This window comes from Plecotus auritus, assembly GCF_963455305.1.
Source record: "Plecotus auritus genome assembly, chromosome: X".
NCBI lineage: Eukaryota > Metazoa > Chordata > Mammalia > Chiroptera > Vespertilionidae > Plecotus > Plecotus auritus.
In genome coordinates, this window is record NC_137784.1 from 51,336,369 (window position 1) to 51,354,419 (window position 18,051).

The window sequence follows — 18,051 nt, forward strand, 5'->3', positions numbered from 1 at the left end:
AGGAGAGCCTAAGGGAGCTTTGGGATAACATGAAATGAAGCAAAATACGAATAATAGGGGTGCCAGAATGACACGAAGAGGAACAAAGATTAGAAAACCTATTTGAATAAATAATATCATAAAACTTCCCTGATGTGGGGAAGAAAAAAGTCACAAAAGCACAGAAAGTCCTAAACAAGATGAACCCGAAAAGTCCCATACCAAGACATGTTGTAATTAAGATGCCAAATGTTCAGGACAAAGAGAGAATCTTAAAGGTTTCAATAGAGAGACAGAAAGTTACGTAAAAGGGATACCCATCCACATCAGAGGCACCAGAGGTTGAGGTTCTTGCTGGTGTGAAATGACTGAGTACAAACTGGTGGTGGTTGGAGCAAGTGGTGTTGGGAAAAGTGCACTGACAATCCAGCTAATCCAGAACCACTTTGTATATGATCCCACCATAGAGGATTCTTACCAAAAACTGGTGGCTATAGATGGTGAAACCTGTCTATTGGATATACTGGATATAGCTGGACAAGAGGAGTACAGTGCCATGAGGGACCAACACATGAGGACAGGGGAAGGTTCTACTAGGAAACAATTGTGATTTACCAACAAGGACAGTTGACACAAAACAAGCCCATGAACTGGCCAAAAGTTATGGGATTCCATTCATTGAAACCTCAGCCAAGACCAGACAGGGTGTTAAAGATGCCTTTTACACACTCGTAAGAGAAATACATCAGTACTGAATGAAAGAACTCAACAGCAGTGATGATGGGACTCAAGGTTGCATGGGGTTGCCTTGTGTGGTGTTGTAACAAGATACTTTTAAAGTTCTAGCATCAGAAAAGAGCCACTGTCCAGCTGCACTGACGCCCTGGTACTGACTTCCATGGAGGAGAAACAAGTATTCCTGTTGCTGTCTTCAGTCTCACAGAGAAGCTCCTGCTACTTCCCGACTCTCCATAGATCAGTACAATGTTCTCTATCTATCTGAGGAGTTCTCAGAATAACTACCTCCTCACTTGGTTGTCTGACGAGAAATGAACCTCTTGTTACTCCCCAATATTTTTCCACTCTGTGTTCTCCCCAAACAACTCCACCACCCCAGGTTTTTCATCTGAAAAGCAATTCATGCTCTGAAACAGAGAACAAAACTGTAGACATGAAATTCTCTAGAAAACAATGTCTTGAGCTCTAATGTAGCATCTGCTGGTGATTCTCTTTTTTTTCTTTTTATGGTTGAACTTGGAACTATATTGATTTGGGGGGGAAATGTCATGAATTACTGTTTTGCTGACAATATAGTTAATGTTGGTGTTTGGTTTATTTATAATGTTACTAGAAGCCCGGTGCACGAAATTTGTATACTCAGAGAAGGGTCCCTCATCTCGGCCTGTGCCCTCTTGCAGTCTGGGAGCCCTTGGGGAGTAGGCCTAAGCAGGCAAACAGACATCCTCTCGCAGTCCGGGACCCCTCACTCCTTACCACCCGCCTGCTCGTTGCTCCTTACCACTCAGCTCACTGCTCCTTAGTGCTGCCTTGGAGGTGGGAGAGGCTCCCTCCATTGCCACTGCGCTCACCAGCCGTGAGCCTGGCTTCTGGCTGAGCAGCGCTCTCTCTGTGGGAGCACACTGACCACCAGGGGGCAGCTCCTGCATTGAGCGTCTGCCCCCTGGTGGTCAGTGTGCCTCATAGTGACTGGTCGTTCTTGTCATTCTGCTATAATGGTCACTTATGTTTTTATTATAAAGATTGGCTATACTCTATAATAGTGGTCGGCAAACTCATTAGTCAACAGAGCCAAATAGCAACAGTACAAAGATTGAAACTTCTTTTTTTTTTTCAAATTTTTATTAAGGTATTATATGTGTACATATCTTACCATTGCCCCCCCACCCCACTCCCATACATGCCCTCACCCCCCAATGTTTTGCATCCGTTGGTTACTCTTATATGCATGCATACAAGTCCTTCAGATGATCTCTTATTTCCCCCACCTCTCCCTAACCTTACCGCTGTAATTAGACACTCTGTTTGATGCTTTACTGCCTCTGTAACTATCTTTTGGTTCATCAGTTTATAATGTTTTTCATTATCCCTAAATGAGTGAGATCATGTGGTATTTTTCTTTCATTGACTGGCTTATTTCACTTAGCATAATGTTCTCTAATTCCATCCAGGTGTCTACAAATGGTAGTAATTCCTTCTTTTTTATGGCATCATAGTATTCCATTGTGTAGATGTACCATAGTTTTCTGATCCAGTCATCTGCTGACGGGCACCTAGGCTGTTTCCAAATCTTAGCTATTGTAAATTGTGCTGCTATGAACATAGGGGTGCATATATCCTTTCTGATTGGTGTTTCTGGTTTCTTAGGATATATTCCTAGGAGTGGGATTACTGGGTCAAATGGGATTTCCATTTTCAGTTTTTTGAGGAAATTCCATACTGTTCTCCACAGTGGCTGCACCAGTCTGCATTCCCACCAGCAGTGCACGAGGGTTCCTTTTTCTCCGCATCCTCACCAACACTTGTCGTTTGTTGATTTGTTGATGATAGCCATTCTGACAGGTGTGAGATGGTACCACATTGTCATTTTGATTTGCATCTCTTGGATAATAAGTGACTTTGAGCATGTTTTCATGTGTCTCTTGGCCTTCCTTCTGTCTTCTTTCAAAAAGATTCTATTTAGGTCCGTTGCCCATTTTTTTATTGGATCATTTATCTTCCTTTTATTAAGTTGTATAAGCTGCCTGTAGATGTTGGAAATTAAACCTTTATCAGTGATACCGTTTGCAAATATGTTCTCCCATACAGTGGGGTTTCTTGTTGTTTTGTTGATGGTTTCTTTTGCTGTGCAAAAGCTTTTTATTTTGATGTAGTCCCATTTGTTTATTTTCTCTTTGGCTTCCATTGCCCTAGGGGCAGTATCACTGAAAAAGTTCTTTTGGCATATGTCTGAGATTTTGCTGCCTGTGGATTCCTCTAGTATTTTTATGGTTTCCCGTCTTATATTTATGTCCTGTATCCATTTTGAGTTTATTTTTGTGTATGGTGTAAGTTGGTGATCTAGTTTCATTTTTTTGCATGTATCTGTCCAATTTTCCCAACACCATTTATTAAAGAGACTGTCTTGACTCCATTGTATGCTCATGCCTCCTTTGTCAAATATTAAATGCGCATATTGGTTTGGGTCGATATCTGGATTCTCTATTCTATTCCATTTATCTATATGTCTGTTCTTGTGCCAGTACCAGGCTGTTTTGAGGACAGTGGCTTTGTAATACAGCTTGAAATCTGGTATGGAGATCCCTCCTACTTTATTCTTCTTTCTCAGGATTGCTGTGGCTATTCGGGGTCTTTTTTTATTCCAGATGAATTTTTGGAGAGTTCTTTCTAGGTCTGTGAAATATGCTGTTGGTATTTTAATGGGGAGTGCATTGAATCTATAGATTGCTTTGGGTAGTATGGACATTTTGATGATGTTGATTCTACCAATCCATGAACATGGTATGTTCTTCCATCTGTTTACATCTTCCTCTATCTCTTTTTTCAGTGTCCTGTAGTTTTCCGCATATAGGTCTTTTACCTCCTTGGTTAGGTTTATTCCTAAGTATCTTAATTTTTTTGGTGCGATGGAGAATGGGATTGCTTTTTTAGTCTCTCTTTCTGTAAGTTCACTGTTGGTGTATAGAAATGCCATAGATTTCTTGGCGTTAATTTTGTATCCTGCTACATTGCCGAATTCATTTATTAAGACTGTTAGTTTTTTGATGGAGTCTTTCGGGTCTTTTATGTACAATATCATGTCATCTGCAAATAAGGACAGCTTTACTTCTTCTTTTCCAATTTGGATGCCTTTTATTTCTTCTTCTTGTCTAATTGCAATGGCTAATACTTCCAGTACTATGTCAAACAGGAGTTGTGAGAGTGGGCATCCTTGTCTTGTTCCTGTTCTTAGGGGAAATGGTTTTAGTTTTTGCCCATTGAGTATGATGTTAGCTGTGGGTTTATCATATATAGCTTTTATTATGTTCAGGTATGATCCTTCTATTCCCACCTTGTTGAGAGTTTTTATCAAGAAAGGGTGTTGGATTTTGTCAAATGCTTTTTCTGCATCAATTGATATGACTATGTGATTTTATCTTTCAATTTGTTTATGTGATGTATCACATTTATTGATTTTCAGATATTGAACCATCCTTGCATTCCTGGGATAAACCCTACTTGGTCATGGTGTATGATCTTTCTGATGTACTGCTGGATCCGATTTGCTAGAATTTTGTTGAGGATTTTGGCATCTACATTCATGAGGGATATTGGCCTGTAATTCTCTTTAATTGTGTTGTCTTTATCTGGTTTTGGTATTAGGGTGATGCTGGCTTCATAGAAGGAGCTTGGAAGTGTTCCTTCCTCTTGAATTTTTTGGAATAGTCTGAGGAGGATAGGTTTTAGTTCTTCCTTGAATGTTTGGTAAAACTCTCCTGTGAAGCCGTCTGGCCCCGGGCTTTTGTTTGCCGGAAGCTCTTTGATGACTGCTTCAATTTCTTCCATAGTTACTGGCATATTGAGCTGTTTAGATTCTTCCTGATTGAGTTTTGGAAGGTTATATTTTTCTAGGAATATGTCCATTTCCTCCAGGTTGTCCAGTTTGTTGGAATAGAGTTGTTCGTAGTATTTTTTAACAATCCTTTGTATTTCGGCGGGATCTGTTGTTATTTCACCTCTTTCATTTCTGATTTTGTTTATTTGGGTCCTCTCTCTTTGCTTCTTGGTGAGCCTGGCTAGAGGTTCATCAATCTTGTTTATCCTTTCAAAGAACCAGCTCTTGGTTTTGTTGATTTTTCGTATTGTTTCTTTGGTCTCTATGTCGTTTATCTCTGCTCTGATCTTTATTATTTCCTTCCTTCTGCTTACACTGGGCTTTTCTTGTTGCTCTTTTTCTAACTCTTTGAGTTGTTGGGTTAGGTAATTTATTACCCCTGTTTCTTGTTTTTTGCAGTAGGCTTGTAGAGCTATGAACTTCCCTCTCAAGACTGCTTTCGCTGTGTCCCATAGATTTTGGATTGTAGTGTTTTCATTGTCATTTGTTGTCATGATGTTTTTTATTTCTTCTTTGATCTCTCTGGTAACCCAGTCATGGTTTAATAGCATGCTGTTTAGTCTCCATGTGTTTGATTTCTTTGGGTTGTTTTTATTGTAGTTGATTTCCAGTTTTATGCCACTGTGGTCTGAGAAGATGCTTGATATGATTTCTATCTTCTTGAATTTGAAGAGACTTTGCCTATGTCCCAACATATGGTCTATCTTTGAAAATGACCCATGTGCACTTGAGAAGAACGTATATTCTGTGGCTTTGGGGTGAAATGTTCTGAAGATGTCAATTAATTCCATCTGGTCTAGTGAGTCATTTAGGATTGATATTTCTTTGCTGATTTTTGGTTTAGAGGATTTGTCCAATGGTGATAGTGGGGTATTAAAGTCTCCTACTATGATTGTATTGCTGTCAATCTCTCCCTTGATATCCTCCAGGGGTTTTTTTTATGTATTTGGGTGCTCCTGTATTGGGTGCATATATGTTTACCAGAGTTATTTCTTCTTGTTGGATTGCTCCCTTTAGTATTATGAAGTGGCCTTCCTTATCTCTTGTTATGTCCTTCAGTTTGAGATATAATTTGTCAGAAATAAGTACTGCTACCCCAGCTTTTTTTTTCAGTTCCATTTGCCTGGAAAACCTTTTTCCATCCCTTCACCCTCAGTCTGTGTGTGTCTTTTTTTCTGAGGTGGGTTTCTTGTAGACAGCAGATATATGGGTCATGTTTTCTTATCCAATCCATTACCCTATGTCTTTTGATTGGGGCATTTAATCCGTTTACATTTAAAGTTATTATTGATAGGTACTTATTTGTCGCCATTCCTATTCTTTACACCTGTGTTCCTTCTTCGCTTCCTATTTCTTTTTTTTTTTTTTTTTTACAGCAGACCCTTTAGCATTTCTTGCATTGCTGGTTTGGTGGTATTAAATTCCCTTAGTCCTTTTTCGTCTGTGAAGCTCCTGATTTCACCTTCAATTTTGATTGATAGCCTTGCTGGGTACAGTATTCTTGGATTCAGACCCTTCCTTTGCATGACTTTGTATATTTCATTCCATTCCCTTCTGGCCTGATGAGTTTCTGTTGAGAAATCAGTTGCTAGTCTGATGGGGGTTCCATTGTATGTAACTTTCTGTCTCTCTCTGGCCGCTTTTAAGATTCTTACTTTGTCGTTGGTGTTTGCCAATTTAATTCTAATGTGCCTTGGCGTCTGTCTTTTGGGGTTCATTTTGCTTGGGACTCTGTGAGCTTCTTGGATTTGTGTGGGTTTTTTCTTCTCTATATCAGGGAAATTTTCTGTCATTATTTCTTCAAATAGGTTTTCTATTCCTTGCTCAGCTTCCTTTCCTTCTGGAACCCCTATTATGCGGATGTTGTTTTGTTTCGTGTTGTCCCAAAGTTTCCTTAGGCTCTCCTCCTGCCTTTTAATTTTTTTTTTCTAGAAGTTGCTCTACTTGGGTATTTTTTCCCATCTTGTCTTCTAGCTCACTGATGCGGTCCTCTGCTTCTTCTAGTCTACTCTTGATGCTTTCTATTGAGTTCTTTACAGCAGCGATGTCATTTTTCATTTCTTCTTGGTTCTTCTTCATTTCCTTTTGGTTCTTGCTCATATTGTTGAATTTGTCTTCCATTCTTTTCAGCCACCTTATGACCATTTCTCTGAATTCTTTTTCTGGAAGGTTGCTTGCTTCCATTTCGTTTGCTTCCTTTTCTGGTGATGCCTGCTTTTCTTTCATATGCGGGCTGTCTTTGTCTCCCCATGGTCTCTCTTCTCTGGGTGTCTGGTTATGTAGTTCTCTCTCTCCTGCGTCAATTTAAAGGCACAAAATACAGCACTACCAGGTACAACACACAAGGCACTGAACAGAAATGTATTCATGATATTAATAACCTCCAATAAAGGTGACCACCAGAGAAAGGCAAATTAGGGGATAGTAGAGAAAGAAGAAGAGGAAAAAGAAAGAAGAAGAAAAAAAAGGGGGTGTCAAAATGAAATTGGGAAAAGGGAAAAAAAGAAGAAAAAAAAGTAAGAGAGACAAGAAAGAGACTAAGAGAGAAAGGGAAACAGACTATATATATTGGTGATAAAACTCCTATAGAACAATCACTTATCCCAGCAAATGCCAGCAACAAGTACCTGGGGATTAATACAAACTACAACACCAACTAATATTGAGTGAGGCAAGGGAAAGTAAAACCACAAAACAAACAAAAAAATAAACAAAAGAAGAATAAGCAAAACAATCTCACAAAAAAGCATAAAAATTCGATATAATCTACATTCAAACGAACAACAACAAAAGGACAGAGAGAAAAACAGTTTTTTGGATAGTTAAGACAGCGAAGAGAGAGGTGTGTATGGACTTGGAGCAGGGGATTGGAGATTAGATATATAAGTAGGGTGAAATTTTAAAAGGGGGTAAACAGAGAGAATAGGGAAAATCTAAAGCAGGAAAGGGGTAAGATAAACAGGACACTGAAAAGGGAAAAGTGAGGAAGAGAGTGATGGCATAAAGGTAGATTTGAGATAGAGTAAAATGATGCTAAAGGAAAGATAAAAATAGAATGTAGAACATTAATCCCAAAACAAAATGAAGAGAAAATAAAATGACACTTAAAAAAAAAAAAAGATAAAATAGCAGTAGTAATAATACGGATTGAAAATAAAAATGTAATAATTAAAAAGGTAAAATCAAGTGAGGAAAAAAATTAGTTTCTTGAGTAAAAGATGCAAAAAATGAAAATAAAAAAATAAAAATAAAATGTGGAGTAGTGAAGGTCGTTCACTTCCTCTGTTGTTCTGTTTGGCACGCCTGTTTCTCAGTCCGGACAGTATTGCAGTTCCCTGCGTTCCACTGCTCTTCAGTGATGTAAGCCAGTCCTGATTTTAAGCAGGTGGTGTGTCTTAATTCGTATTCCTTTATTTTTGATTACACAAGAGTCAATTTGTGATTCAGCCCCTGGGTGGCAGTGTTTCTGGATTGACTTCCGGGTTTATCTATGGCCTCTCTAGGGAGTGTTAGAGCCTTCTTTCCCTGTGGCACTCACTACCGGTTTGTGGGAGTGGGCTGCCTCAGAGCTGGCTCTCGGATGGTCACTCCCCGCTCCGATCCCCAGATTCCAGAAAAACAACTTTCCCCTGCAGTCTCCCAGGGTGTCCCCAACTGGGTGAACCTATGAATTGGGCTTATTAATCAGAAGCAAGAATTTCAAGAGGAAAAAGCCCAAGTGTGCGCACTCCGTGGCTGCGCGTAAGTCTAGCACACCCCTGAAATTCTTAGGGTGTCCCTGCACTTCAGATCAAAATGGGTTGCTTTTTAGAGAGCCCTTCTGTTAGCAGCTCTGAGGACCCCCTTCCACATTCACAGATCACGCCAGCCCCAGCAGCCACCGATTTTTCTAGGCACAGACTTCCCTGGTCCTCCAGCTCCCGCAAAACGTGCGTTCCTCTCTCGCGCTGGGACCAGAGACCTCACCTTATCCTAGGCGAAATATGACCTTTCCGTGGTGGAGTGTAGAGCTCCTCTGAACCAGTGTGTTTGCGCCAATTGGGGAGCGTTGTTCTGGGGCTCGCAGCTGTTCAGTGGGTGCCGCAGTTGTGGATTCTCAGGCTTCCGATAAGCTCCACTTTCCGGTTCCAGATGGCGCAGACTCCGCGTCCAAGCCAGCAGCTCCGGGAGGGGACCCAGCCGCAGTGGGAGCTGCCAGGTCAGGGGAACCCCGTCTAGCAGTCTCCCATCTTCTTCTGGAGTTCAGCTGTCCCCCAACTTGCCAACAAACACTCCTAGTGCGACCCTTAGCTGTTCTTTCTTTCTGCTCCGGGACAAGGCTCGGAACACGTCTGTCTATTCCGCCGCCATTTTTCTCCTCTCGAAACTTCTTTTGAGAGCCAAATTTTTTAAACTTAAACTTCTTCTAACGCCACTTCTTCAAAATAGACTCTCCCAGGCCATGGTATTTTGTGGAAGCGCCAAACTCAAGGGGCCAAAGAGCCGCATGTGGCTCGCGAGCCACAGTTTGCCGACCACTGCTCTATAAACTGGCATCTACTCTGTATTTTTAAATACAAAGATGAATACAGACTTTGGAGTCTCTCCTATTCTTCTTGACTTCCATGCAATTAAATGTAACTTTCACAATGAAGTACCTTTTTCCTAGAAGTGGTTTGTATACTTCGGTGGAGTGGATGTTTCAAAAACCATTACACGTGAAAATGAATGTCTGAGTTATGGCTGTGACCTGTCTGCCTTTGAGGGAAAGATGTGTCAATTCGGTAGCAGATGCCAGTTTTTACCTACATAAAGTTGGCTTTGACTTGTTTTTAGGTTCTCCCAAGAGAAAGATGAAACTGGAAACAATTTTATTTCACTTATTTTTTACCTGTGCTCCATTTTTTTTGTAGGTTACTAACTATGAAATTATGTAATTTGTTTCTTCTAGCTTACTGATAATCTAATGTTCAATGAACTTCCATTTGTATTTAAATTTGGGTTATATCAGAAAGCTCTACATTTAGAGGTGTGTAAAATTGTAAACAGTTGATGCTGTTTTATTTAATATTGTGATCAATGATTTTCAAGCCTCAGACATAATATATCTTGTATCTTAGTAATGTATATAATTGCCCTCAGTCACCTTTTCACCCCACTCTCCATCCCTCACCCACAGCAACTGCAGTTTGATTCATTATTTCAGTTGAGTAAAGCATGGTGCTAAATGGACCAGTGTTACCGCTTCAAAACTTGAGCAAGCCCGTTAGCAATCACAGACGGAGCAACTCTTCTACGTTTGCTCATTGCACCAGTATCCCCGGCTGGTAGTTTTGCCAAATGTATGCTGTTATCCTGCAAGTAAAGAAAAGGTCAGTTCACACAAGTCCTTTATCATGATGAAAAAGGATTGGTTTCCTGAGGAGGGTCAGCTTAGCAGTCTTCATAAACAAAGTGTCTAGACTATTTTTTAGCCACCTGGAAACTAAAGAAGCCAATATTTTTGTCATTGTGTCTTTTAGAATGAGGGTACCTCTGATTAAAATGTTTTAAAATTTTCTTTACTCATAATGTTCTTTGAGGAGTTTAAGATGAGGTGTTGATGAGTTAGTCTTCATAGGAGCTAACAGAAGCTGAGTGTGTTCAGAGCAAGAAGCCGTTGAATTGGCATTGCTGTTAAGAAAGGAATGGAAACCATAATGAATTGTTAGTTTTGAGGATTTGGGAAACTTGGCTTTTCCATTAGCAAATAATATCCTGGTAATTCTAACAAAAAATAGACTTAGGTAACTTGTGATAAAAGCCTAGTTCCAAAATGGTCACTTTCTGCTCTGGTTTTTTAATATGTAAATACTTACTGAGATCCTCTGTCTTCTAATATGAATTTTCACTTATTAAGCAAAGTCCACATTGCCTTGAAATGAATTCAGAAGAGGAAGAACTCTATACTGTGTCCAGACTTTAATGAACTCAGAGAGCCATGCTCCTTAGTGTTCATTCTGAGCTTTCACAGTGCTGTTGACATGTGGTAGCAGGAACTTGCTGCTGCTTTGTTTCTGCTGCTTTTGGAGCATTGCTCTGTCATTTTTCTTTTTCTAATATATGTTTATTGATTTCAGTGAGGAATGGAGAGGGAGAGAGAGATAGAAACATCAATAATGAGAGAATCATCAATTGGCTGCCTCCTGTATGCCCCCTACTTGGGATGGGGCCCACAACACCGGACATGTGCCTTGACTTGGAATTGAACTGTGACTTCTTGGTTCACAGGTCAAGGCTCAACCACTGAGCCACACTGGCCAGACAGGCACTTTGTCATTTTTCTTGAGGCTGGATTGAGGCTTGTCACCTCAGTTGCCCTCATTTGTCCTTGTCTCCCTCTTCTTCCTCTTGTGTAATGTTATTGACAGTATGATTCTTTTTCTAATGTCAAATTAGGGGGAAGGATAACTGATTTGTGGCTCTTGTGCCCATAGCCTTGTAAGTACCTTATCATTATCTCAAGTATGTTGTAAGCACAGATGTATCTAAATGGGGCCAAAATTCAGACTTAAAAATGTTTTTTAATAGCTTCTTAAGAAGGTACATTTAGGTATGAATTTTGGCACAGTAGAGTGACAAAGTTACAGGTAAATGCTGAAAAGTTTCAGTTAGTGTGATATAAACATATTAGAGTATGTTTGTAATTGCTGAAAACAATTCTAATTTACTTCAACATCTGAAAGTCTCTCTCCCCAAGTTAAGTGCCTGGCCAGCTGTTGTAAATTACACATTACTTTGTTTTTTAAAGGTTGCAAGTTTAAGAGTGTGAAAATATGATGTTCTATCTAAAGCAGCCGTGGGCAAACTACGGCCCGCGAGCCAGATCTGGCTGTTCTATCCGGTTCTCTTGCTCTCCCCTCTGCTCCTTTACTTTGAATTTATATTAGTTCACACAAACACTCCATCCATACTTTTGTTCCGGCCCTCTGGTCCAGTTTAAGAACCCACTGTGGCCCTCGAGTCAAAAAGTTTGCCCACCCCTGATAAAAGCTACCACATCTAACCTGTTAAGTGCTGTATTGCTCCAACAGTTTACTGTCAAATGTTACTTGGTAATACACTATCATGCTAGTTACAATTTTTACTTTAGGAGTATAATGGGTAAAATTGTTCTCAATATGTATTTTAGTGGGACCCATGTTTAGTCTGTTCATCATCACTTAAACTGCTGTGAATTTTTTTGTTTTAAGTAAAAAATAAAGAAATATGTTAAAGAGATATTTTGTTTTTTCCCATTCCAGAATTGGTGAGCATAACCATATTTTGTTTTACATTTACCGTCATGAACTCTTAAGCTGGCAGCTACAACAAAGAACCAAAAAATGGTGTGCTCTGCTTCTTGTAATTCATCTCTGCTAACAGGTTACAAGAAATAGGATTATTAATTAGGGGAAATATTTTATTTGGGTTGTTTTCATAAACAAGGGACTGTAACTTTGTACATTGTTTTACATCTTTGCTATTTATTTATGCAGTCCAGTGTGCCAAAATTATTTGAAGGTGTTCCCTATGAGAATTGTTTGAAAAATGTTCTTGTTATAAAAATAGTTGTAGATATATTTCAAACATAACTGGGGATTTTTAAGGCCTGAGTACTGACTTAAGAAGCAATTGTAGGACTTCTACTCAGGAGGGAATGGATCTCAATGGATGCTGTGTAACTTTTATATTTCAGTGTCATCAAATATAGGTCAAATGATTGATTGTGCAATTCTGTTGTTTAAACAGCAACTATTGGCCTCCTGAGCCCTAACTGAAAGGGCTGATATTTTAAGTTGCTTTATTATTGTAAATTAATCCATATAATTTTTAAAATTTGGGTTGAATGTTTTTCTTTTCAAATGTTTAAAAAATAAAAACTGGAAGTTAAAAAAAGAAAGTTGAGTAAAAGAGATCTCACATTAGATTATCAAATGATTTCTCAACAGAAACACATCAGGCCAGAAAGGAATGGAAGGAAATTTACAAAGTGATGCAAAGCAAGGGACTGAATCCAAGAATACTCTATCCAGCAAGGCTATAATTCAAAATTGAAGGGGAAATAAGGAGCTACACAGACAAAAAAAAAGGCTAAGGGAGTTTATCACTACCAAGCGAGCAATGTAAGAAATGCTAAAGGGACTGCTGTAAAAAGAAGAAATAAAAAGGTAAGAAGGAACACAGCCTCAAAAAATAAAAATGGCTACAAACAAGTACCTATCAATAATAACTTTAAGCATAAACGGACTAAATGCTCCAATCAAAGGACATCAAGTGGCTGAGTGGATAAAAATATATGACCCATATATATGCTCTCTACAAGAGACCCACCTCAGAACAAGGAACTCACACAGACTGAAAGTGAAGGGATGGAAAAATATCTTTCAGGCAAATGGAAATGAAAAAAAGCTGGGTACCAACACTTATATCTGACAAAATAGACCTCAAAGTGAAAGCCATAACAAGACATAAGGAAGGCCACTTCATAATACTAATGGGATCTATACAACAAGAGGATATAACCCTGGTAAACATATATGCACCCAATAGATGAGCACCAAATACATAAAAAATACTTGGAATATATCAAGGGAGAGATTGAAAACAATAAAATTATAGTAGGGGACTTTAATACCCCACTGACATCACTGGATAAATCCTCTAGATAAAAAATCAGCAAAGAAACAGCGATGCTAGAAGACTCACAAGATCAGATGGACTTAATTGATATTTTCAGAACATTTCACCCCAAAGCCATGGAATATACATTCTTCTCAAGTGCACATGGGAAATTTTCAAAGATAGACTACATATTGGATCATAGGCAAAGTCTCTCCAAATTCAAGAAGATTGAAATCATATCAAGCATCTTCTCAGGCCACAATGGCTTAATAATAGAAATCAACTACAACAAAAACAATCAAAAAAATTCAAAAACTTGGAGGATGAATAGCATGCTATTAAACAATGATTGAGTTACCAAAGAGATCAAAGAAGAAATTAAAAACATTCTGGAAGCAAATGGCAATGAAAACACAACAATCCAAATTCTATGGGACATAGTGAAAGCAGTCCTGAGAAGAACGTTTATAGCTCTACAGGCCTCACTTAAAAAAACAAGAAAAAATGGTAGTAAATCATCTAACTCTACAACTTAAAGAATTAGAAAGAGAGCAACAAGAAATAATAAAGATCAGAGCAAACTTAAATGACACAGACAACAAAAAAGAAATAGAAAAGATCAATGAAACCAAGAGCTGGTTCTCTGAAAGGATAAACAATAATGATGAACCTTCTAGGCAGGCTAACCAAGAAACAAGAGAGAGAGGATGCAAATAAACAAAATCAGAGTTGAAAGAGGTGAAATATCACCAGACCCCACAGAAATAAAAAGGATTGTTAAAAAAATACTATGAACAATTCTATTCCAACAAACTAGACAACCTAGAGGAAATAGAAATATTCTTAGAAAAATACAACCATCCAAGCTCAATCAGGAAGAATCTAAAAATATCAATAGGGCATGCATATAAGAGTAACCAACGGATGCAAAACATTGGGGGGTGAGGGCATGTATGGGAGTCGGGTTGGGGGGCAATGGTAAGATATGTACACATATAATACCTTAATAAAAAAATAAAATAATATAAAATAAAAATATCAATAGGCCGATAACTATGGAGGAAATTGAAACAGTCATCAAAAAGTTACCAGCAAACAAAAGCGCAAGGCCAGAAGAGTTCACAGGGGAGTTTTACCAAACATGCAAAGAACTAAAACTTATCCTCCTCAGACTATTCCAAAAAATTCAAGAGGAAGGCAAACTTCCAAGCTTTTTCTATGAAGTCAACATACCCTAATTCCAAAACCAGATAGAGACACCATAAAAAAAGAAAACTACAGTCCAATATCCTTGATGAACATAGATGCTAAACAAATTTAAGCAAATAAGATTCAGCATTACATTATAAAGATCATACACCATGGCCAAATAGGATTTATTCCAGGGATGCAAGGATGGCACAGTATCCACAAATCAATAAACGTCATACATCACATAAACAAATTGAGAGATAAAAATCACATAGTCATATCAGTTGATGCAGAAAAGGCATTTGACAAAATCCTACACCTGTTCTTCATAAAAACCCTCAGCAAAATGAGAATAGAGGGATCATACCTCAACATGATAAAAGCCTTATATGACAAAGCTACAGCCAACATCATACTCAATGAGAGAAAACTAAAACCATTTAACTTAAGAACAAGAATGAGATGAGACAGGGATGCCCACTTTCACCACTCCTGTTTGACATAGTACTGGAAGTGCTAGCCATAGCAATTAGTAAAGAAGAAGAAAAAAGTGTTATCCAAATTGAAAAAGAAGACATAAAACTGTCATTATTTGCAGATGACATGATACTGTACAAAGATAACCCTAAAGATTCCATCAAAAAATTATTAGACTTAATAAATGAATTCGGCAATATAACAGAAAAAAAAATCAATGCAAATAAATCTATGGCATTTTTATAAACCAATAGTGAACTTACAGAAAGAGATTTAAAAAACAATCCCATTTACCATCACACCAAAAAACATTAAGATAACTAGGAATAAACTTCACTAAGAAAGTAAAAGACCTGCTCTTGGAAAACTACAGGACACTGAGAAAAGAGATAGAGGAAGTAATAAATAGATGGAAGAGCATACCATGTTCATGGATTGGTAGAATCAACATCATTAAAATGCCCATACTACCCAAAACAATCTATAGATTCAATGCACTCCCCATTAAAATACCAAAGGCATATTTCACAGACCTAGAAAGAACTCTCCAAAAATTCATCTGGAATAAAAAAAGACCCCGAATAGCCACAGCAATCCTGAGAAAGAAGAACAAAATAGGTGGGAATCTCAACACCAGATATCAAGCTGTTTCACAAAGCCACTGTTATCAAAACCGCCTGGTACTGGCACAAGAACAGACATATAGACAAATGGAATACAGTAGAGAACCCAGAAATTGACCAAAGCACTGTGCTAAATTAATATTTGACAGTGGAGGCAGGAACATACAATGGAGTCAAGACAGTCTCTTCAATAAATGGTGTTGGGAAAATTGAACAGATACATGCAAACAAATGAAAATAGACCACCAACTTACACCATAAACAAAAATAAACTCAAAATGGATAAAGGACTTAAACGTAAGATGGGAAACCGTAAAAATATTAGAGGAATCCACAGGCAGCAAAATCTCAGATATATGCTGAAGCAATGTCTTCACTGATAAAACTCTAAGGGCAATGGAAACTAAAGAGAAAATAAACAAATGGGACTACATCAAAATAAAAAGTTTCTGCACAACAAAAGAAACCACAAACAGAACAATAAGAAAGCTCACTGTATGGAGAACATATTTGCCATTGTTATCACCGATAAGGGTTTATTCTCCAACATTTACAGGGAACTCATACAACTTAACAAAAGGAAGATAAACAACCCAATCAAAAAAGGGCAATGGACCTAAATAGATATATTTTGAAAGAGGACATAAAGAAGGCCAAGAGACATATGAAAATATGCTAAAAGTCACTAATAATCTGAGAGATGCAAATCAAAACAACAATATGGTACCATCTCACACCTGTCAGAATGGCTATCAACAAATGAACAAATGACAAGTGCTTGTGAGGGTGCAGAGAAAAAGGAACTCTCGTGCACTGCTGGTGGGAATGCAGACTGGTGCAACAACTGTGGAGAATAGTATGGAGTTTCCTCAAAAAACTAAAAATGGAACTCCCATTTGACCCAGTGATCCCACTTCTAGGAATATATCCCAAGAAACTAGAAACACCAATCAGAAAGGATATATGTACCCTTATGTTCATAGCAGCACAATTTACCATAGCTAAAATTTGGAAACAGCCTAATTGCCCATCAGCAGATGAGTGGATTAAAAAACTGTGGTACATCTATACAATGAAGGAGTTCTTACCATTTGCAACAGCATCAATGGAACTGGAGAGCATTTTGCTAAGCAAAATAAGCCAATCAGAGAAAGTTAAATATTACATAATCTCATTCATTTGTGGAATATAATGAACAACATAAATTGATGAACAAAAACAGATCCAGAGAGAATGAAGCATTGATCAGACCATCAAACCTCAGAGGGAAGGTAGGGGAGGGTGGAGGTAAGGGGGAGAGATAAACCAAAGGACTTGTATGCATTCATATAAGCCTAACCAATGGACACTGACACCGGGTGGGTGAGGGCATGAGTGGGGGTTGGGGTGCAATAGGGGGATAAGAACACATATGTAATCAGCTTAACAATAACCCACAACCGTCAGACCAACTTCAACATCTGAGGGTGCCCAAAACAGACAGCTTTCCGCTTCTGTGTCCATAGACCCAGGCTATGAACTGATTTCCAGGGCTAAGAATTTTCTGAAATTGCAAAAGATTCTCCCTAAGTGATTTCCCCCCCTGCCACACAGTCCTCTGTGAGCCTCAGTTTCCCAGTATAATGCAGGCAGTAGACAAGAAGGGTCCCTTCTGGCTTCTCTGACTCCAGGCTGAGCTGTTGTATTTCCTCAGCCTGTGGGTCTGATGGGGATCTGTCACAATACCCCCAGAACATTCCTTTGATGGCACTGACTCGAGATACTGCTAGTCTTTAAATCTGATCTGCAATGAACCTTTCTAGATCATTTCAACCAGTTTCAAGGAATGGCCAGGGATCTGGACGTCCATTTTTTTTCTGCATAAAGCTCAAGATTTGAAAAAAAAAGAACACATATGTAATACCTTAATTAATAAAAAACTTTAAAAAATACAGACACACACACACACACACACACACACACACACACACACGGAGAAATTAAATGGGACTACATGAATAAAAAACCTTCTGCACAGCAAAAGAAGCCATCAACAAAATAACAAGAAAGCTACTGCATGAGAGAACATATTTGCCAATAATACTTTTGATAAGGGTTAAACTAAAAAATGTATAGGGAACTCATACAACATAACAAAAGGAAGATAAATAATCCAATTAAAAAAATGGGTAAAGGACCTAAATAGACACTTCTCAAAAGAGGACATACAGAAAGCCAAGAGACATATGAAAAAATGCACAAAGGCTCTAATCACCTGAGAAATGCAAATCAAAATGACAATGAGGTACTCTTGCAGCAACCTTTTGCAGTAGGGGTTCAGGATCTGAAGAAGGAGCCGACGCACAAATGAAAACACTAGACAAGAAATATGAATTTAGAAGGCATGGGGGGCCAGGTGGAGACCTCTCTCTTGGAGAGGCACACTGAAACCTGGCTTTATCTGCTTTTTATTCAGTTTTCGATACACATCTTGCCCTCAGTAAAGGCTGGCAAACAGGTAGCAGACAGACCATCCCTAAGGTCAATAAAGATAAGTAAAGATCAGTA

General features: G+C 38.5%; 1 pseudogene across 1 annotated transcript; it reads left to right on the top strand.

Moving 5' to 3' along the window:
• The first annotated feature begins 343 nt into the window (after window positions 1-343).
• LOC308239728 (GTPase NRas-like) lies at window positions 344-900 on the top strand (annotated as a pseudogene). Its single transcript has one exon. The product of its transcript is annotated as a GTPase NRas-like (transcript).
• Window positions 901-18,051: the final 17,151 nt, after the last annotated feature.